Genomic DNA, 22,683 nt, shown 5'->3' on the forward strand with positions numbered 1-22,683 from the left:
TAACATGCACATTCATTCCCAGCCACTAAATTCTTAGAGAGCTATCTTCCTCCACTCAGGAAATAGAAACATATGTGACCTTTGTATTCAATCCAACTCAATCAAACCCAGCTCATTCTGAAGTTCGTTGTGTTCTCAACATGATTCAAAGCACTTGGCAAATACTTTTTAAGAAATAAACAAATCTGAGAAAAATCTGAAACTCTCTCATGACCACTAAAGAAACAAATATAGCCTGTCTTGCAGCGCAAGAAATCTCGCCATTTCATTTCCCCCCCCCCCCAAGTATTACTATGCTTAAATAACTAGGAGGAGGCGGAATTCATCCGAATGCTATTCCATATCCAAAGCTTCCTCTCCCATAGAAAATATGCATGATAGAAGGAAATGTTTTAATCCATTTAAATCCCCAATGTGCTATTTTTCTACCCACACATCAATGTTTATATTAAGAAACTTTCAAATGTTAACACTTTCCAGATAGATAGATGTATAAAAATAAACAGTCTTTGGCAGAAGAAGTCTATCAATGGGATTTGATGAGCCACGGTGGTGCAGTGGAGTGCAGTACTGCAGGCTACTTCTGCTGACTGGTGGCTGCCTGCAATTTGGCAGTTCGAATCTCACCAGGCTCAAGGTTGACTCAGCCTTCCATCCTTCTGAGGTGGGTAAAATGAGGAGCCAGATTGTTGGGGGCAAATATGCTGACTCTGTAAACTGCTTAGAGAGTGCTGTAAAGCCCTGTGAAGTGGTATATAAGTCTAAGTGCCAGTGCTATTTGATTCTGAAGCACCCAAACTGGAAGAGCATTAGTGAAAGTGTGGGTCATTTCTCTGCTCCTCTGTCTTCTCTGAAGTGCTCAAAACAACTCTTTCCACTGCTTTGTCACAGAGATCACCATCTTTAAATGAAATGACAGATTGAAGAGATGGCACAAATTAATGTCTAAAGGATAAAACTGAATGTAAAAAAATCATCACTCTAAAATTAGCTTGAGTGGGGTCCAAGGCAAAAGTCAACATTATATAACAGCTAAGTGCTGGAGTCCCCGGTTCAAGCACCCATTCTCTTACAGCCTTACAAGTTGTGTATAAATGCAGCCATGCGCTCTCGGAGATAGAATGTTAATGAATATATATATATATTTTTAAAAGCAACCACTATCAAAAGTCTGGGCTGTGAATCACCTGGAGTTTGGTACAATCTGGGCAGCAATATAAATGTTAGAATAAATGAAATAAAATGGAAGCAAAGACATTATTTTCTCATGGAGCTGTTGTTCCTGCTATTCTGGAGCCAGACTTACTGACCTACCTCAACATTTTGACTTACATGTGCACACAAATAGAAAGTTCATGTTGGATAACAAGCAGAGTTTTGCACACTGCTCAGCTCCCCCAAAGATCACTTATTTCTCTACTACATTAAGCTTTTCCCACTGTTGTAAAGGAGAGCTCCAGGTTAAGTACCTGATAGTAATAAATCATAGAGCAAATTACTTTCAACCTTTCCAGTCTCCAAACCTGCTTTTAAAATAACCACTTGCAAGCTTGTGACCCACTCTTAATCTCAGGACATTCCAAATCCATTTATACATTTCTTCTACAACTTCGTGAAAGGGAAATATTCGGTATGCTTAATGACTGAATAAAGAGAGAATTTCAACAGGTCATGCAGGGCTGAGGAAAGCTGTACCTGGTGACATTCTTATGTCCCTGAAGTCTGAAGGATTTTCTTTAGAACCTCGCATAAACAGAAATCAGCTGTTCAAATGCTTAGCCAGATCATGAGGCTCTTTAATTTGCCCTTTCATGAAAAAAATATGACACTGTTGGTACAGCGATTAAGCACTACACCCAGCTGCAGGAAGTACCAGATCAAGAAATGCATATCCATTTGAATGCCTTATATACAATACTTCACTCTTTGCTTTTAAAAGATTCTGGCAAAGTGTGTGAACACATCTTTAACAAAGATTAAAACATCTGGGACTCAGATGCGTCATTATTGAAGATTTAAAATACAAAAATAGTCAGGAAAATAGCATATATTACGCCTACCCTTCCTAATGCCAACAAAGTAAATTATTCTACTCATGCATTATTGGGTGGGAGGGAAGGGTCAACACAATATAAAATGCACTACAGTATATAATCCTCAACACACATAATCAGAATCCCAAAAATACAATGCTGCAATGAGAAAAGTGAAAGTCAACAACCAGTTATTACGGAGGAAGGGATTAAAATCCTGATCAATCTTTTCCAAGCAGAGGGCTGCTCTGATTTCTGCATACAGGTAATCATCAGACTGAATGGGGAACTGTCATTGTTAAGCAATATGGTCGTGAAGTACAATGTCATGTGACCATGTCATTTAATGACGGCATTTCTGGAAGTCCCTGTTGCCATTATTGAACGAGAACCAGGCAGATTATTAAGTGAGGACCTCATGCGACCACAACTTCCAACTTTCTACTGGCTTCCCCACTGACATTGCTTGGAGAAGCTGGCAGGAAATGTCAGAAATTGCGGTTGCATGACCAGGACTCTCTATGACATAATCTGGAACCAGATGCTAAATTCCCAGATGGCAGTCACATGACCATGGGGACCCTGTCACAGCCAGAGCTACAAGGACCCATCGAAAGTGCCATGTTGTAACGTTGAATGATCCCTGAACAAATGGTCGTAAATCAATGACGTGCATATATTAGGCACTAAAATGAAGAGTCCGAACAAAAGTTAAAACTGAATTCTCCTTCAGTTGAAATGAAACCTATTTAATAATTTCCACTTTTTGTGATGTGTTATAGTTAACTTGAAAGGTTGTGTTTCCAAGACTTTGAGAAATGAGATGACCAATGAGGTAGCCAAATTGAAGATAAAGCATCCTTCCAGTCAAAAGTACCATAATAAAAGAATTTTAATACATAACAACATACTACAATGGCTATTGCAGAATTTATAGAAAGAATCTTCACCATGAATGTTGCAGGTCTAGGATAACTCAGTGCAGCCAACTCGGCGTGATCAACTTGCCATGGCCAACTTGCCATGGCCAACTTCCTATGGGACAACTCACCACAGGATAACTTGCCACGGCACAAGAGTTACACTAATATCAAAGAAAGGGTAGAATGGAATCATTAAACAAAAGATGCAAAAGGAGGGACAAAATGAAGTGTGAATGACAGAAAGTAAATTAATTTTTTAATTAGTTTAAATACTTAAATTGAATTGTTGCGTTGTCCCACAGTGAGTTGGCCACAGCGGGTTGTCCCATTTTGCAACCTACTGACAGACAAAGTTAATGGGGAAGCCAGATTCACTTAACCTTCATGTTACTAAGTAAACAATTGCAATGATTCACTAACAACAAGAATGGTAATAAAATGAGGCAAAATTCGCTTAACTGTCTTGCTAGTAATGGAAATTTTGGTCATAAGTCAAGGACGATCCATAATATCAGGCACATGGAGACCTACTTAACAACCACAACTTACGACCATAGTTTTGGGCTCAATTAAAGTCATTAGTCAAGGACTATCTGAATATGTCTATTTTGATGCCCATTAGCGGGGACAGAACATATAAGGAGAGGAAATCTGTAAATACATTACTATCTGGGTTACATTTAAAGTATTTTTCTTAGTATGCATATGTTTCTAGTTTCATACTTCATTTTGATAGAGAACCACAGAAATGACCTTGGAAAAACTGGCAATAGCAGTTAGAAAGACAAGACCTAAGCCCAGAACAGGAAAAGAGCATTATAAAGAAATTTAAATTGTCTTGCCTTAAACTCTCTTGGATATAAGCAGGAGGGATACTGCTGACAGTCTTCTAAGAGTCTGGTACTTAGGCTATAACAATAAAATAGAATTCCAGTCATACTTGCAGAATCTGTTTATCTTGAACAACTGACAATTTCATACTTTAGGGTGGTGTTCAGCCCTTGCACCATTATAATCAAGTATATTTTCTTTTGGCTACATATTATCATATTGTTTTATTGCTTTTCTTGGCACTCAAAAACTTGGGGAGTTAGGTGTATAGGAAATTGAATAAATGAATGCAGGGGTCCCCAACCCCTAGTCTGTGGACAGGCACCGTTCCATGGCATCCCAGCAACTCGGCCGCACAAACAAGCGAAGCCCCATCTTAGGGATGCAGGCAGCACACAAAACCATGTCCCCTCCGGTGCGCAGGAAAACCTCTCTCCACAGAACTGGTCACTGATGCCCAAAAGGTTGAGGGGCCACTGAACTAATGAATTAAAAGGTCCAAGGAAGCTTAAAATTCCATGCTAACCCAAGAAATACCTGACACTGAAATTTTATTGGTTCTTTTGTATTGGTGTCTTTTTTTCTGGAACGTAACTATTTTCTAGGTTCTAGGCTGCAGGTTCTAGTTCTAGGCTACATAAATAGAGGGATAGAATCAAGATCACGTGAAGTGTTAATGCCACTTTATAATGCCTTGGTAAGGCCACACTTGGAATACTGCATCCAGTTTTGGTCGCCACAATGTAGAAAAGATGTTGAGACTCTAGAAAGAGTGCAGAGAAGAGCAACAAAGATGATTAGGGGACTGGAGACTAAAACATATGAAGAACGGTTGCAGGAACTAGGTATGTCTAGCTTAAGAGAAAGAAGGACTAGGGGAGACATGATAGCATTATTCCAATATCTCAGGGGTTGCCACAAAGAAGAGGAAGTCAAACTATTCTCCAAGGCACCTGAGGGTAGAACAAGAAGCAATGGGTGGAAACTAATCAAGGAGAGAAGCAACTTAGAACTGAGGAGAAACTTCCTGACAGTTAGAACAATTAATCCATGGAACAGCTTGTCTCCAGAAGTTGTGAATGCCCCAACACTGGAAGTCTTTAAGAAGATGTTGGATAACCATTTACCTGAAATGGTATAGGGTTTCCTGTCTAGGCAGGGGTTGGACTAGAAGACCTCCAAGGTCCCTTCCAACTCTGTTATTATATTATATTCTATTTCTCAAAAAACAACCTATGTGCTTTTCTGATCAGTTTAAATAGTATGAGATTTTAAATAAATATAGTGTCTTTTAATTTGTTTTTGAAGCAATATAGTGTAGTAGATATATCCAGACAATGTGCAAATTAGCCAATTCTACCCATCTCCTTCCCATCAAAAACCAGACATGTCATTTTGTTACAGGGTGCCCAGTCACCTTTCATTATTAACTCTACAGGACTTTTCATGAATTGGGTGAGCATCTTTGAATAAAACATAAGTTGACAAAAGCCCTTGTTTTTCAGCCTGCGTAACTGAAACGGTTCCTTAGATACCAGTGAAAGCCTCAAGACAGGTTTGGCTCCCCGAATGCCTTTCTTTTGTAACACTTTCCACAAAGGAAAAAAATAGACGCTTTTTGCAAGAGAAGTGATGAGAAATGGAAAGATGTTGTCATCATGTTGGATAACGTGCCAAACCATCTGGAGAAAAAATAATCTCAGAAGAGGGAGGAGGAAGCTACAACACTCTTGCCGGCTGCTTATTAGACAGCTAGATTAAAACTGATGATGGGATTGAGTGAGATCCAGAGTTGTTTTCTCCACATAATTCACTCAAGTTATACTTGGCTAGAAGGGATGCGGTAAGCATGGGGAAGAGTCTTCTCTTTTTTTAAAGGCAAATTTGGTTACTCAAACAATTACAATGCCACTGAGACAGACCTATTTTGTCCTGAAGGACAATCTTCCAACCGTTCCCAAATTAATAAAAGCATCAAAAATAGGAGATATCAAGTGATAAATGAAAATTTGTTTCTTTTTCAAATACTTCTTTGGCGAAATAAAGAATCTATCTGCGTCTCACGTTTGTAGAATTAAAACTCCAAAGATGACTATGTGCAAATAGACTGGTTGCACATGCAAAAGGTAATCAGATAAAATGGTTGGTGCATAAATACATATGTTGCATATACCATTACAAATATATTTACATATTTGTATATTACCGTGATGGCGAACCTGTGGCATGCATGCCAGAGGCAGCATGCAAAGCCCTCTCTGTGGGCATGCACACTGTTGCCAACAGCTCTTCTGGGTTCCATCATGCACATGCACACCATCCAGCTACTCTCTTCCGAGTTCAAATGCTCCAGAACACGTGTACCAATTTCGGCACTTGGTGCCAAAAACATTAACTATCACTGTTATATAACATTATATACAACATTATATATTGCATTATTTATGTTATTTTATATATAATACAAAATATATGTGTTGCATATATATTATCAATAATAACTGAAGTAATATTTGTCAAGTCAGCTATAGCATTAATAACAAGCTAGATTTATGACAGTAAAATTGTCATTTTCATAGCTATTAATGAAAATTCAACATTAGTAACAGACACTGGCAAAGGAGATAAATCGCACTTCATCATATTGCAAAATAAAGTGTCAGATAACCTCCTAACACTCTATATTTTTTTCTTGTTAAGAACATTCCCCTCAGTTAATCAACTCCACTTACATTCTGTCATTTTGCTATAGAAACTCCCCAAAGAGTGGATAAGTGACAGTTTCATACTACTAAACACATCTGATTTAAAATAAAAACTAGTGAGAAATAGGAATCATAGAACCAATATAGTTTTCCTGTTTATCTAAAGCAGTTTTCAAAGACCTGGCTTTGGGCAAATTAGGGGAAACTATAATTACACATTGAAAAACGTACATCCCATATTTTCTCCCATGAAACAATATCTGTCTCTTGAGAGCTACAATTGGTTTCTCCAAATCTTTCTTTTATGTATTGATTTAGTGGTTGTGTATCCCCTCAGGCCTGTACAGAATTCAGAGAAAAGTGATGGTAGCTAACCAAAAGCTATCCATACGATTTTCTGAAAATGCTTGGAAAGATGGCTGATAGCACTTTCAAGTGGAACTTATGGGATGTCCATTACAAGAATCCATTTTGACTTTTGTACTTTTTTTAATCACTGGGCCTTCTTCACCAATGCGGCAACTGAGCCACAATTGGAGGCACACTAAATGAGGTGCCTGCAAGCGTAGCTCTTTCCATAAATGATGGACACAGGAAAAGGATAAGTCATGCTCAGAATCCCTTGCAGGCTTGATGAGCTGGCTTGGGAAGCCAAATATTTCTAGAAGCCATAGCTTCACCATTTTTGATGTAGGATTGAGTGATGATTTCCATCCGAAAAATCATCTTTTACAATTCCAAATTGAAATGTGAAGCAGGAAGCTAAGAAGACCTGAGATAAAAGCACACCAAATGTTGGGATTGTGCATATAACATACATGAGTCCTTTCTAAAGTGACATCTCGGATATTGCCACGTTTTCTATTTTACATCCAAGCCTGAACTTCACTCCCTCTCCGAGGGAGATGGGCAATTAAAAATGTGAAATATAAGTAAATAAAAAAAATATCCTGCCTTTTTCTCCATGGAGAATTCATCCACAAGGATGAAGCTGAGAGGAAGTGATTGTTCCAAAGTCATACAGAAAGCTCCATATTCAAATTGGACTTGAATTCCTCCCAGTTCATATTTAACACCTTCATTGACAGTTGCATTGGTTCTATTCTTTCATTCAGTTTAAAGCGTTTTACAGGCTCTTAAAGAGTTTCCGTAAATGATCTGATAGAAATAAATCTATCTATCTATCATATATCTATCTATCTATCTATCTATCTATCTATCTATCTATCTATCTATCTATCTATCTATCATCTATCTATCTATCCAGACACACACACACACACACACACACACACACACACACACACACACACAAATATATATATATATGCTGGTCTTGTTGTATTCGGGTCTTTTCCCGTGTAACTTTGAGATTGTCTTGGCAACGTTTCAGCGAGGTCTCACTTGCCATCTTTAGGCTGGGTTTTGAGCTTAAAGTGTGATCGGAGCTGCCGTCTTTCTATCAATCTTGGTGTGTGTGTGTGTGTAGTGCTGGCTTTTGTTTCAGTAAGTGGAATGATTGGTTGTGTGGCTGTATCATGATTGGTAGATTGGTGCTGATTGGTGCTGGTTGTGTGTCTATTGTTGTTTTGTGTTGTAATGGCATGGGTGGTGGGTGGGGCTCGTTTGTTGACTAGAGCTGGTTTCCAGATGTGTGGCAGGCGGGAGGTATTATCACGTTTATTCATGTTGTGGGGGTGTTTCTCTATTTCGATAGCTTCCATAATTATGAAAGCTATCGAAAAAAACCAATCTTACACAGGAAAAGACACGAATACAACAAGACCAGCAGTATTCAGGTCTTTTCCCGTGTAAGATTGAGATTGTCTTGGCAATGTTTCGGCGAGGTCTCACTCGCCAAAAGTGGCCAAAAACACCAGCCTGAAGATGGCGAGTGAGACCTCACCAAAACGTTGCCAAGACAATCTCAATCTTACATGGGAAAAGACCCAAATACAACAAGACCAGCATACCTACACCCGTGAAAATCTACAAATATAATATATATCTGCCTGCGTGGTCTTCTGTGATGAGCCGAAGGACAGAAAGAGGGAGTAGTGACCTTCCTCCCATATTTAGGCATACCAGGGGTTGTAACACAAATACATATATATAAAGAAGACACAACAAGAAAAAACAAAATACAAAACATACATAACAATATACAGTAAATTTACAGCTTTATGTATCGGCTTTCCTGCTTAGCATTGCCTTCCTATTGCTTTAACCTTGTCCTATAATGTAGCAAACATAGTATTAACACTTATAATAATATTAATTATTTGTATTACCATATATTTATATTCTCTATTTTCTGTTTTGGCTTCTAGCCACTTATACATTTTAGTCCATACTTTATAGAAGTCCGATTTTTGTCGTTCTTTTAGTTCTATTGTCATTTTATCCATTTCTGCGCATTCGAATATTTTCCTCATTATAGGTTCATCTAAGGGTGTATTGATTTTTTTCCAGTTCTGTGCAAAAGCAATCCTGGCTGCAGTGAGTATGTGTATGATTATGTATTGAGATTGTTTATCCGTTTTTTTGTCTAGTGGTCCTAATAAGAATGCTTCGGGTTTGAGTTCTATTTTTCGCTCAGTAATTTCTTCCAACCATTTCCGAATTTTGCACCAGTACTTCCTTGTGATGGGGCACGTCCACCACATATGATAGAATGTTCCGGGCTTGTGGCTGTATCTCCAACATTTGGGGGATAAATTTGGGTACATTTTGGCCAATCTCGCTGGAGGCAAATGCCATCTATAAAACATTTTATAGAGGTTTTCTTTGTACGCTACTGCCATCATAAATTTATAATTTCTTTCCCATAGTTTATCTCATTTTTCTAACGCTATATTATGGCCAAAATCTCTTCCCCAGCTAATCATTGTTTCCTTTACCGTCTCTTCCTCCATTTTATATTTTAAAAGAGTAATCATTTTTCCTCCCATTCCCAGTAATATTTTATCTAATTCCATTTGTTTCTTGTGTATTCCATATTGTTCCCCATCTTTTTTAAATCTTGTTTTAATTTGTAAGTAGGGCCACCATTACATATTTATTCCATGTGTTTTCAGATCTTGTACTGATTTTAGTTCTCCTTTTTCATCTCTCTGCATATCTTACCATTTTACGGAGATCTATAGTATTTGGATATGTCATAGCCTCCATCGTTGATAACCAGATTGGGATTTTCAGGTAGTGGGTTTTTTTTCCCCCAGACCCTAAACAGGGCATTCCTTACTATATGTCTCTGGAAGTAGGAATGAGATTTATTCTTTCCTTCCCAGAGGAAGCAGTGCCAGCCTAGTTGGAGATTGTGGACTTCTAGCATAAGGATTCTTTTATTTTTTAGTTGAATCCAGTCCTTTAGCCATATTAGGGCTGCTGCCTGATAATAAAGCTCCCAATTTGGGAGGCCAAAGCCCCCTTGGTTTCTACTATCTTGTAGAAGTTTGTATTTAATAAGCATTTTCCCCCTGACCAGATAAATTTGTATACCATTTTATTTTTTACTAATAATTCTCAAAGCCAACTTTCAAAGGAATGTAAACTTTCAGAAGAAGCAGCTCAGTAGATTTGTTTAAAACGAAGTTGCCTATCAGGAATCAAGAAATAAGTAAACATTTGAAAAGTGCTCCTCAGAGAGCCGAGGCTTTCAGACCTGAGCCACAGGACCCATTGAAAAGAAAAATTGCCTCTGTGCATTGGGACAATCCTTCCCTTCTGAAAACTTCAAAAAAACAAAATGAAGACAATCGCTTTCCAGGATGCCTCCATATGGATATTCACTACTAAGGTATTCATTACAGTGGATTATTCTGCTTATTGTTCCTTCAAGATCATTCTAAAAGTGAGAATAGTCATCAAGGAAAACAAAATATGAAAAATGAATTTTGACATACTAAAATCAGAGTAAATAAAAAGATTTAAACATACCGAACAAAATATAGATTCAAAATAACATGCAAATATATTTTCAAGTATTTATGGCGTATTTTATCTACTGTAGTTTTCATCTGCAGCAATACTTAAGATTTAGCTTAAGCTCTTTCTACCACATGCATATCTTACTAACAAACTTGCATGTGGGAAATATCACGTTACTAGGAGTAACAGTTTTTTTTTTTAAAAAAGACATGTTTTAAATGAGTTAGGCCATTTAGCACGATATTATTTTCATTCTATTATTCCAGCATTGTGGAATGGGGAATCTGTCAATTTTCAGATGTACTTCAACTGTAACATTCTTCGTCATTTTGGCTGGAGCTGATGGAAGTCATACTTTAGCAACATCTGGATAGCCACTGTTTCTCACCCAGCCTCTTACTAACAGCTTCTTACTAACACATCATTTTCTATTAAAGTTTCTTTTACATTACTATGAGATAAATTTATTTTTCTTTCATACAAGGCACTAACATTAGAATTAAAAAAAAGCAAGTTCACTCTATTTACAAAGTAAATGGAAACCAACACATAGGAAAAATGCATTTCAGCCAATATTTTGCTATAAGCCATATTTGCTTGAATCTTTCAAGTTTGAAATAACAATAAAAATTGAACCAACTAGAAAATTATTTCTCTCAAACAAGACATGACCATGTCTGGAGAAATATTGCTTTCCTGATTTATATTAAGCAGCTCCTTTTCAAAGATGGCACAAAAAAGTAGTTAAGTTTTCCACACATCAGGTTGGAGAAGAGATTTTAAAAAAAAAACGCCAAGAAAATTCAACATTTGAAAAATTTCTCAATAATTTCAGTGAGCCTGTTGAGTGGGAACTCAGGATTTGCTATACTCACACTATAATTTTGGTCTTGAAAACTTCATTTTCATAACTTTTAGCTTAGCACTGTGCAAAGATAATTATTCTAGGTTCATGAAACACAGGTTAGATTCATCTGTTAACATACTGCTGGCCAACATCAGGAATTATAAGAAGCCTTCCTCTTAAAGCTTGATTTTTTTTTCATTTCTTATCGAAGTCGGACTATACTGCAAGATAGACCTTGATTCAGATAGATGAAAGAACAGAGGGAAGACAGGAAATTGGCTGTTCTTTAACAGTATTCCTATTCTAACCATTTCTACTGTTTTATTTATTCCATTTGCCCCAAGACTTACCAGATTTGCATTCTCTCTTCAGTGCAGATACAGTGCAGTTAGTACTTCAGAAAATCATGCCATTGTTTCCCAAAGCTGAGACCACAAGACAGAAAGGCAACCAGATGTGAGATCCCATAAAAGTGCATGGAACTGTGCAGAACAGAGATCTGGCTTAATCAGGCTTAGAAATCAAATGTTTTGTCCAGAAGGGGGAAAAAGCATTTGGAGTTCTTGGAGAGCACCTGAGGTTTCCGTCTCATTGCAATAAAATATCAGCAGTGGGTCAGTTACTATGAGAGGGATTTCTTTTAATAAACACCAGCTAAACAATCAACAAATAGCAGCCTTTGTTCAAGTAAATTTCACTTCTCTTGAGCTGAGTTATTTGGAATTTCACCCATTCATACAGAGAACTCCATTGTGGAGCAAAGTGTGCTTTCGGTGGCTGAGAGACCTTCTCCTTGTGGCTGGTAGAAGATGAACATTTTAATGCAAATGAGGGGTGTTGATGCATCCTGAGAAAAGAATATATGGTACATATGTCCTTAAGAGGTTTTTGTTTGGAAGTAGGCTGCAGATCATGTGATTTTTTTCCTTTATTATGACCCAAATTAGTGGCTTTTGCCAGAGCCCAGCTGCTGTGCCAAATAGCAGATATTGATTTCTGCTTTTGACAAAGTACCATATAAAATACCCATCTAACTATCAAATGGCGCACAAACTCGCATTTTTCCTGTGAGCCATCTTGAAAATTATGCAGTATTCTCAGGTGCCCAAATAAAATGTAATCAAGTTGAGTAGAGGGATGAGTGACAGCTAAAATGGAAAACAGCTGGGGGAGTAATTTAGAAGTTTAGGATGGAAACTCTGATCTCCGGAGCAAACATAAGGAAGAAAGAGTTACTTTGCTTTGACATCAGGACAGCTGAAAGTGAACATTATTCATGTTATTTCAGAGCAAATAACTTTCTATCATTCTCTCATTGATTTCTCTATTTAAGGATTACAGATCCATAGTTATAATCTTAGAAGACATCTATAATCTTTCAATGAAACTTCTACCAGAAACCTATCTTTTTTCACAACACAGGAAGAAAATGCTCTGAGGTTTGCTTCTGCTTTTGACACTGAAACTTCGCTTTTAATTTCTCAGCCACCCCTCCATTCCAGGTACCTACTAAGGTCATGGCTGAAGCTGCCAACCAGATCCTCGGATGCTTAATAAGGCAATCCCTTACAATGAGTTAAACTGATGTAAGTGGAACCAGCCCAAAATTTTGTTTCTGGATATGAAACACATGATAATTTCCTTCCCTATTCCAAATGTAAGAGCTGAAGATACTGACTACTGAATTCCTCCATTGCCCTGTTATAGCAAATGAGTTTTGGTAGATCTTAAGTATGGCTACCAAATCTGAGTTGAAAAGAATCAAATGATTACTATTGGTTGAAAAATCCAAATGATACCATCTATAATGTTCATCCAGATAACTGTAGTTAAGTATATAACTTACTACCCACACAGCTAATGATACCTGAAGTCACTATGTCACGACAGAGCCATCTGTAGATAGCAATCTCTGGTGGTGTCACTCAATGAGACTTTCATAAAATCTCTGAGGTCATGCTTAAACTAATGTTGTTGTTAGTTGCAAAGTCATGTCTGACCTATCGCAACCTCATAGACAACATTCCTCAAGGCCTTCCTGTCCTCTACCATCCTCTGGAGTCCATTTAAGCTCAAGCCTACTGCTTCAGTGACTCCATCCAGCCACCTCATTCTCTGTTGTCCCCTTCTTCTTTTGCCCTCAATCTTTCTCCAGTGAGTCCTTCCTTCTCATTGGGGGGGGGGGGGGCAAAGTATTTGAGTTTAATCTTCAGGATCTGGCTTTCTAAAGAACAGTCAAGGTTGATCTTCTCTAAGACTGACTGGTTTGATCGCCTTGCAGTCCAAGGGACTCGCAGGAGTCTTCTCCAGCACCCTAGTTCAAAGGCCTCAATCCTTTGGTGCTCAGCCTTTCTTATGGTCCAACCTTCACAGCCATACATTGCAACTGGGAAAACCATAGCCTTGACTATACACACTTTTGTTGGCAGGGTGTTGGCTTAAATTAATATCTATGTGTATGTATGTATATACCTATACACACACACACACACACACACACACTTATATATCTCCCTGCACACATCTATATATCTACTACAGAGAGACGGGGGGAGTGACGGAGAGAGAGAGATTTGTCAGTTTTCAGATATGATCTTTTTAATCATACATCAAGCCTATAGTGTGAGACATAAGTGAGTCAGGAAAAACACAGAAAGTCATAATTATGTGGACACTGGTACTTAAGGAAGGCCCCAGACTAAACAGAAACCCCTGTATGCTGCTTCTTTTCCAGGGGGACTCAATGGCCATCTTGTTAAAGTGAGACAAGATCAGAATTTGGGAGTATTCATTGGAGAAAATTTCACACTAGTGTCAGGACAGTGTCTTAAAGTGACTGCAATTCTTCCTGAAGAGTGGGTTGTTCCAACTGGTTTTATTTGAAAAGGAAAGATCAAGTCCTCAGGCACTTCAATCAAAAAGGTCATTTGCCAATTTCAATTAACCATCTTGAATATGCTAATGACTTGATCCCAAGATAAACAGAAGTTGCAGCAAAAGTCCCAATGCCTTGACACTGTAATGGACTGGTTAGAGTGGAATAATCACAGCTGAATTCCAGGAAGATAGAATTCCTGCTGATTTAAAAACCTTCCTGTACTGTGGCCGTCTGTTGTATAGCTCTTGATGGGGTAGCACTTTTCCTGGCCAAGATAGCTGGTCTGGGGGCTTTCTTGAACTTATAGCTCCTTCTGGAGCTCTGGACCTTGTTTTTGTATCTGAGCAGTGGACGAGTGATCTGGGAATGGGGGATTTAGCCATCACGCCCCTGTCATGGTCTGATCACTCATCTCTCTGGCTGAACTTCCCTGGCGCTACCTCCCACCGCGAGGAGGCGGAACCAGACTGTCTAAGCTGGTACCGCCCCAGGCACCTGATGGAACCGGATAGATTCCAGACGGAGCTTGGGCCAATACCTATAGCCCTGACCCGCTCCCGGTCGGAGGACCTAGCGGCCGCCTGGAATAGGGCGGTGGCTGGGGCCTTGGACCGGGTTGCGCCTTTGCGACGTCTCCTGCGGCAGCGATCCACCCGGGCTCCTTGGTTTACCAAGGAGCTGAGGGTGATGAAACGCCACAGGAGACGTCTAGAGAGCAGGTGGAGGTCCTCACGCTCCGAATCTGATCGAGCACAGGTAAGAGCCTACTTGCGGACTTACCTTGTGGCATTAAGGGTACTGGTCCAATTAACGTAGACATTGTGCCGCCCTTATTGCATCCGCCGATAACCGCCCTACCGCCCTGTTTCGGGTGACCCGCTCCCTCCTATCACAGAGGACGCGGGGGGCACCCCTGCAGGGAAGAGCAGAGGAGTTTGGGGAATATCTGCAGGACAAAGTCGCTCAGATCCGGAGCGGATGGGCCCCCTTCAGTGGACCGGACGAGCCGTCAACAGCGAGTCTTGTGAGGCCACTCTGGGAGGAGTTTGACTCTGTTGCCCCCAAGGATTTGGACAGGTTACGTGGACGGCTGCGACCCACCACATGTTCAATGGACCCGTGTCCCTCCTGGCTGGTACTGGCATCCTGGGAGATGACACGAGGCTGGCTTCTGGGCCTGGTGAACGCTTCGTTGGGTGAGGGATCCTTGCCAACCGCCTTGAAAGAGGCGGTGGTGAGGCCCCTGCTCAAGAAGCCTTCACTGGACCCAACGGAACTAGCTAATTACCGTCCAGTCTCCAACCTTCCCTTTTTGGCGAAGGTTGTTGAGAATGTGGTGGCGCAGCAATTTCCGCGACACCTCGACGAATCCGAATATCTAGACTCACGCCAGTCCGGTTTCCGACCCGGGCACAGCACGGAGACAGCCTTGGTCGCGTTGGTTGATGATCTCTGGAGGGCCAGAGATAGAGGTTGTTCCTCTATCCTGGTCCTATTAGACCTCTCAGCGGCTTTTGATACCATCGACCATGGTATCCTATTGCGCCGGCTGGGGGGGATGGGAGTCGGAGGCACCGTTCTACGGTGGTTCGGCTCCTACCTCTCTGACCGGACGCAATGTGTGTTGACAGGGGGGCAGAGGTCGACCCTGAGGCCACTCTCTTGTGGGGTGCCGCAGGGGTCGGTCCTCTCGCCCCTCCTGTTCAACGCATATGTGAAGCCGCTGGGGGAGATCATCCATGGTTTTGGGGTTGAATACCATCTGTATGCTGATGATACGCAGCTGTGCATCTCAACCCCAAACCACCCCAACGAGGCTGTCGAAGTGATGTCCCGGTGTTTGGAAGCCGTCAGGGTCTGGATGGGGGACAACAGACTCAAACTCAACCCCTCCAAGACTGAGTGGCTGTGGCTACCGGCACCCCGGTTCAGCCAGCTAATTCCATCGCTGGCCATAGGGGGTGAACAACTCCCCCCTGTGGAGCGGGCGTGCAATTTGGGCGTCCTCCTAGATGCCCGGCTGTCTATGGATGACCATGTGGCAGCCGTGGCAAGGGGGGGCGTTCCACCAGGTTCGCCTGGTGCGTCAATTGCGCCCCCTACTGGACCGGGATGCCCTACGCACGGTCACTCATGCGCTGGTGACGTCTCGCCTGGACTACTGCAATGCCCTCTACATGGGGCTTCCCTTGGGACGCATACGAAGACTACAGCTAGTTCAGAACGCAGCCGCGCAGGTGATTATGGGGAGCTCAAGATACTCCCATGTGACACCTCTCCTGCGCGAGCTGCACTGGCTACCTGTGGTTTTTCGGGTGCGTTTCAAGGTATTGATTACCATCTTTAAAGCGCTCCATGGCACAGGACCCAGTTACCTGCGGGATCGTATCCTCCCGCACACATCCCTACGACCAATCCGCTCTCACAGGGAGGGACTACTACTGGTGCCGTCCACTAGGCAGTGCCAGCGGGTGACGCCTAGGGGTAGGACCTTCTCTGTGATGGGCCCAACCCTCTGGAATGACCTCCCCCCCGACATTAGAACTACCACTGACTTCCGTTCCTTCCGTCAAAAAATTAAAGACTCACCTGTTTCGATTAGCTGGCCTGGCACATTCTTAGTTTTTACCTCCCGATGGATATATTTTAATGGGTAATTTTGGGTAATATTTTAACTCTTGGGTTATTAGAGTTTTTAATGTACTATATTTATTATTCTATATACAGTCTTGTAACCTCCTCCACCTACGTATTTAATTATTTAACTGTTTTATGTATGTATTTTATAACGCATTTTAGTGACTGTACACCGCCCCGAGTCCCTTTCGGGAGAGGGGGCGGTCTATAAATACGAATAATAAATAAATAAAATAAATATAACTATGGACAGATAAGACTTCAACCACTTTGATGAGCTTACCCAATTGTGCCCTTTTTCCAAGGGCACAATGGGGTAAGTGGTGCTGAATACAATAAATCATTTGCTTGCCATCACTTAGTTAGACTAATGCAATTCACTTTATACTGAGCTGCCCTTGCAAATGACTCAAAACATGCAACTAGCACAGAATGTAGTTTCATGTTTGCTGACCAATGTTAGTTTAGCAGAATAACATCTATTTGCAGGTCTATACTGGCTGTCAGTAAAAGATGCTGATTATTACATCTAAAGCCTTTTACAACTTGGGCCCTGGTCATCATAAAAATCAACTTCTTCAGCTACAAAATGCCAACTCTATATGATGTACTGGAGGAGCGCACTCCAGATGTCCACCCTCCAAAAATCAAATGAACTGGAACCCAGGAAATACCCTTCTCAGCTATCATCCTACTCTTTGGAACAGCTTGTCCTCTGAAGTTAAAAGGGCCCCTATCCTGATGTCTTTTCAAAAATGAAAGCAACCCTCTTCAGGAGAGCATCAGAGCAAAAATATATGCCCAATTGGTAGCAACAATTTTTATTAACAGTATTGGACAGTTTCAACTGTTTGCTGACTTTACAAAAGCTTCATTGCACTTACTGTGTTTCCCTGAAAAAGAACGTTGGTCCTTATCTGAATGTGTCTTTTCAGTAGGGGGCGGGAGGGGCTACAGTTGGGTTTTGTCGAAGTCTGATTGGTCCAAAGACTAAGGGAAATTTCTTTAAGTATCCTCTTTTCCCTGTTGGCTCCCAGTTTTCTCGAGGTCGAATGACAAAAGCTGTAAAACACAACAGAAACAGACCACCCAACTGCCCCTCACCCCTCCTGACTAGCTACATATATTGCTGAACTAGGGAGGGATGTAGCCTCTCCCACCCTCTACTGAGAGGACACATTCAGGTAAGGGCCAACATTCCTTTTCCAGTAGAGATGGTGGGAGGGGCTACAGTTGGGATGTACCCAAGCTAGGTCCCAGGGAGGGAATTAAGACCCCGGGGAAGGGGTGGTTGCTACTTGCTGGAGAACCCTGCGTCCAAAGGATGCCTCCGCCGATGCAAAAATATCCAGACGATAGTGTTGGATAAAGGGAGTCGGGGATGACCAGGTGGCCACCCGGCAAATGTCCTCGAACGGAGCTTTGGTGGCCCATGCCGCCGTAGTGGCGGCGCTCCACGTGGAATGGGCAAATGATCCCCGAAGGAGGAGTCTGACCTGAGGCTTCATAGGTGACGATGATAGCCTGCCTTAACCACCTGCCAATAGTGGCAGAGGAGATCCTGGCCCCCAGGGAGCCGGGCTGAAAGGAAATTAAAAGGGCCTCAGACCGACGGATCGCCGATGTGCGCCTGGGATAAATGTGCAAAGCGCAGCAGACGTCTAGGCGGTGCCAAAGGCATTCCCTCTCGTGTGAAGGAGACGGACAAAAGTTAGGGAGAATAACCTCCTGCACTTTATGGAAGGGGGAATTGACCTTCGGGAGGAAAGTCAGGTCCAGGCGAAGGACCACCCTATCCTGATAGAATTGGCAGAGATCATCTTTGGATGACAGTCCCCCAGTTAGGAAATGTGCCGAGCAGATGTCACAGCGACTGGGAACGCTACCTTTAGGGAGAGAAACCTCAGGTGCACCATTATCAATCATTCAAATGGGGCCCCTGTCAGGGTCCTGAGAACTAAAGGCAGATCCCATGTGCAAAACTGATGAACTGGGCGTGGCCGGAGGTTAGCTGCACCCCTGAGGAATCTTTTGACTAGGGGGAGGTGAGATAGAGGGGAGTGGCTATCCCTGGCAAGGACCGAGGACAGGGCCGCCATTTGATGGCATAGGGTACTGTGGGAAAGACCCTTGTCCAAACCCTTCTGTAGAAATTTGAGGACTTGGGCAACTGAAGCCTCGGTTGCAGATATATCGAGCCTCCTGCACCATTTGATGAATGCCAACCATGTGGAATTATAAATCCGCGTGGTCGATGGATGTCTGAAAGCCTCGATAGTCGCAATGACCTTGGGTGACAGGTTTGCGTCCCTCAGGAGGCCCCGCTCAAGTGCCAGGAAGTCAAATGGAGCCACTGAGGCTCCAGGTGGATTAGGACCCCCTGGCACAAGGTGATCTCCTCCTGAGGAATCCTCCATGGGGGTGATATGGACAGTTGGACAAGGTCTGCAAACCAAGGCTGTCTGGGCCAATATGGTGCTAGCAGGATGATGTGTGCCCTCTCTACCACTATCTTTCTCAGGGTCCCCGGGATCAGTGGGAGAGGGGGGAAGGCATAGAGTAGGCTTGGCGGCCATCTGCTCCTGAGGGCGTCTGTCCCTTCTGCGTTCCAGGCTGGGAAGCAGGAGAAGTACCATGGTAGTTGTGTGTTCGCTGGAGTCGCGAACAAGTCCACCAGTGGCGTGCCGAAGCAATGACAAATTCTTCAGAAAAGCTCAGGTTTCAGTTGCCACTCGCCATACTCGACTGTCGCGGGGCTCAGCCAGTCGGCCTGATGGTTGGCCATGCCCGAGATGTGCTCTGATATTATTGACGTTAAGTGCTTCTCCACCCAGGAGCCGAGTTTCAGAGCCTGTAGCCAGAGGCACTTGGAGTGTGTGCCCCCCCCTGACGGTTTATGTGGGCCTTTGTGGCTACTTTGTTCATCAGGAGAAGCACATGTCAATCGGCAATCAAGTCCTTGAAGTGTTGGAGGGCCAGGCAAGCTGCCTTCAGTTCCAACCAGTTTATGTTGTGGCGCAGGTCTGAGATCGTCCAACAACCCTGTGTTTGGAGCTTGGAGTTCATCAGGGCCCCCCAACCAAACAAGCTTACGTCCATTGTTATCATAACTCAATCCAGCTCCCAGAATTCCGACCCGTGCCATAAGGCCAGAGAGAGCAACCATTGCTCATACATTTTCGTTGATAGGGAATGAGCACCCACTGCAGTGGTCGGGAATGGAGATGGGCCCAGGGCATTATCCCTATCATAACACCATCTTGCCCAGTAAATGGGCCAAAGTCAGGATGGAAACTGACTGACTTGCACATACTTGGCACGTCAGCAACTGGAGATTGACGAGGCATTCTGGAGACAGCCGAACCAGTCCCGTAACTGAGTCTATCATCGCCCTCAGATGTAGGATTTTTGGCGTGGGCAAGAGATGACTTTTGGGGAAGTTGATGGAAAACCCCAGGGACTGTAATGTCTGGATGGTCGAATGGAGATTGTGAACCACCTGTGCGTGTGATTGGGCCTGAACGAGCACATCGTCGAGCATTGGAGTCTCACCGGGTTGGATCATAGGTGAGCTGCCAATGCTGCCAGGACCTTCGTGAACGTGCGTGGTGCTGAGGCTAAGCCAAATGGGAGGGCCCTGTACTGGAAGTGTTGCCCGTTGTGGGAGAACCGGAGGTATCTGCGATGGGCTGGCAGAATTGGAATGTGTAGATAGGCCTCCGTTAAGTCCACGGACACCAGATAATCCCTCCATCTTGAGGACATCTTGAATTGCCCTCCAGCCCCTGAGCTCTTCGGGACAATGAACAGGTTGGAGTGATGGCCCAACCCGTGTTCTCATTGGGACCGGTTCTACCACCCGAATGTCTAGCAGATGTTGTATGGCTGGCTCCATCAGGCGGCGACGTTCCGGATCCCGACAGGGGAAAGGTCCTGAAGAGCGTCAGGGGCAGGGAGAGAAATTCCAGATGCAGGATGTTCCTGACGGTAGACCTGCCCCAGGCATCTGATGTTATTTGGTCCCACTGATCCACGAAGTGCTCCACGCAGCCACCTATGGGAAGACTTGGATTGGAGTTATTTCCCTTTGCACACATCATGCATTTGAAATAGGAGGCCGCTGCAGCAGATTTTATCATTCAAACGGAAGCAGTGAAGTTCTTATGCAAGGTAAGTTCCGCACCCTTGTCCTCCAGTTTCAACTTGTTGGCTACATCCCCTGACACCACCGTGGAGGAAGAGGACAATGCAGCCACTGGAGCACCAGCAGTGGGTAACTGTAGGGTCTGGGAGAAGGCCTGCTCCATATTGTAGAAGCGATCATCATTGTTCCCCTGATTGGGTAAGGTTGAAGCACGGCCCAACTGGTTTTTGACCACCTCTAGGAATAGGGGTGGGGCAGGAACCTCTTCCTTGTCTGTGGTAGTATTGGAGAACATGGCCAAGTTCAGGTCCCGAGGCTGGGATGCCGTCCCTATCTTAGTGGTCTTTTTAACCTTGTGCAGAAGCGTCTTAAACATAGATGGGGAAAAGAGCCCAGGGAATGCCGTGGTCTTTGTCCTCTGAGAACCCTATTTCCAGATGCGCATCCTCCCCTAGGATGGACCCCTCACTGACCACTGAAGGGGAAGGTGGCCTAGTGTGCTCCTGCCTATGGGAGGAAGAGGTGGACCCCCGATGTTGAGGGCCAACATGGGGCCTCCCCTCCCCTTGGGAAGCCCGCTCCCTCTGGGATAGGCCTTTAGTAATGCCCTTTGTAATGGCTGATGATATGAGCCTCTTGATGCTCTCAGAAAGGAGATCTAGATCCTCAAGGTCATCCTCAGAGGGCCCTGTTCTTGTTGGACCTTGGGGAGCCAGGCTAGGGGCTGGAAGAAATTCCCGAGAGGTGCCTTCCAAGGGATCCCCCTGTTCACCCATGGAATCCCCCGGGGAGATGCAAGGTGAAGGGAACACCTCCTGCTTGGTCTGCCTTCGTGGCCTAGCAGGGGAGACAGAAGGAGAGGAAGAAGGACTAAATCCCCTTGGAGGGGAGCCAGACTGATGAGAGCCAGCCCTAATAGGAGATCTGGACCTGGGAGACTTGGACCTGTTGGTTTGGGCCTGCTTCTCTGCCCTCGCAATTCGTTTCTCTAAAGCTCGTTGCCTCCTGAGCTCATCCCTAACAGTGGCTGTGATGGGACATTGGTCAGCTGAAGGTTTAGATGTTGCTGCCCTGTTCTGTCCCTGCCCTTGTTGCATCTTGGGCCTCCTCTGAGGCCTGCACCAATTCGGGCCTTTTAGCTGCCATCGCCATACTCACGTGAACCTTGCTGAGGGAAATAGCCCTTGAAAACACCTACCGGTGTCTGGGCTCTTGGGAGCTTGCAGCCACTGTGATGCACCATGGAGCGATCTGCCAGCCTTGATCAGTGGCCACGATGCAGGCCTGCAGGATGAAACAGCAGACGGCGGAAAATGGCTGCCTCCACGTGTAAGGACAAAATGGCCACCGGAAGCTCCGATCGCCATGCCGAGTCCTTCCGCGGCTCGACTTTTGAAGCCACAACTTGTTTCCCCAAGCTGCAGCTGCCTTTTTAAGTTCTTTTGGCTGCTGCACCAATTTGTGAGCTCCACAGCGCTGCTGATGCTCCCGGGAAGCTGCTGAAATGAAGCCAGTCACCCCCGCTTGCCTAGGGAATGGATTGAGCTCCCAAAGCCCTGAGGTAGGAGGGGAATGCCGGAACGGCTATCCTACCTCACCTTGAGATAGAAACAACAGTCTCTGAGGGCAGTAGCTGAGATTTTGATAATTTGGAGATAGCCAATTAGATCAAATTAGTCTCAGAATGAATTTTCCAACAGTTTCCTCCTATGGAGTCAAAGCCAGTGCTTGGACCAAAGACTGAGAGGAAACTGG

At 43.5% G+C, this 22,683-nt stretch overlaps 1 protein-coding gene across 6 annotated transcripts in view; it reads right to left on the bottom strand.

Moving 5' to 3' along the window:
* Window positions 1-22,683, bottom strand: part of SEMA5B (semaphorin 5B) — a 532,760-nt gene that overhangs the window by 336,983 nt on the left and 173,094 nt on the right. The gene's annotated exons all lie outside the window — the stretch shown is intronic.

The sequence above is a fragment of the Natrix helvetica genome (assembly GCF_964273705.1).
Source record: "Natrix helvetica genome assembly, chromosome: 1".
Classification (NCBI taxonomy): domain Eukaryota; kingdom Metazoa; phylum Chordata; class Lepidosauria; order Squamata; family Natricidae; genus Natrix; species Natrix helvetica.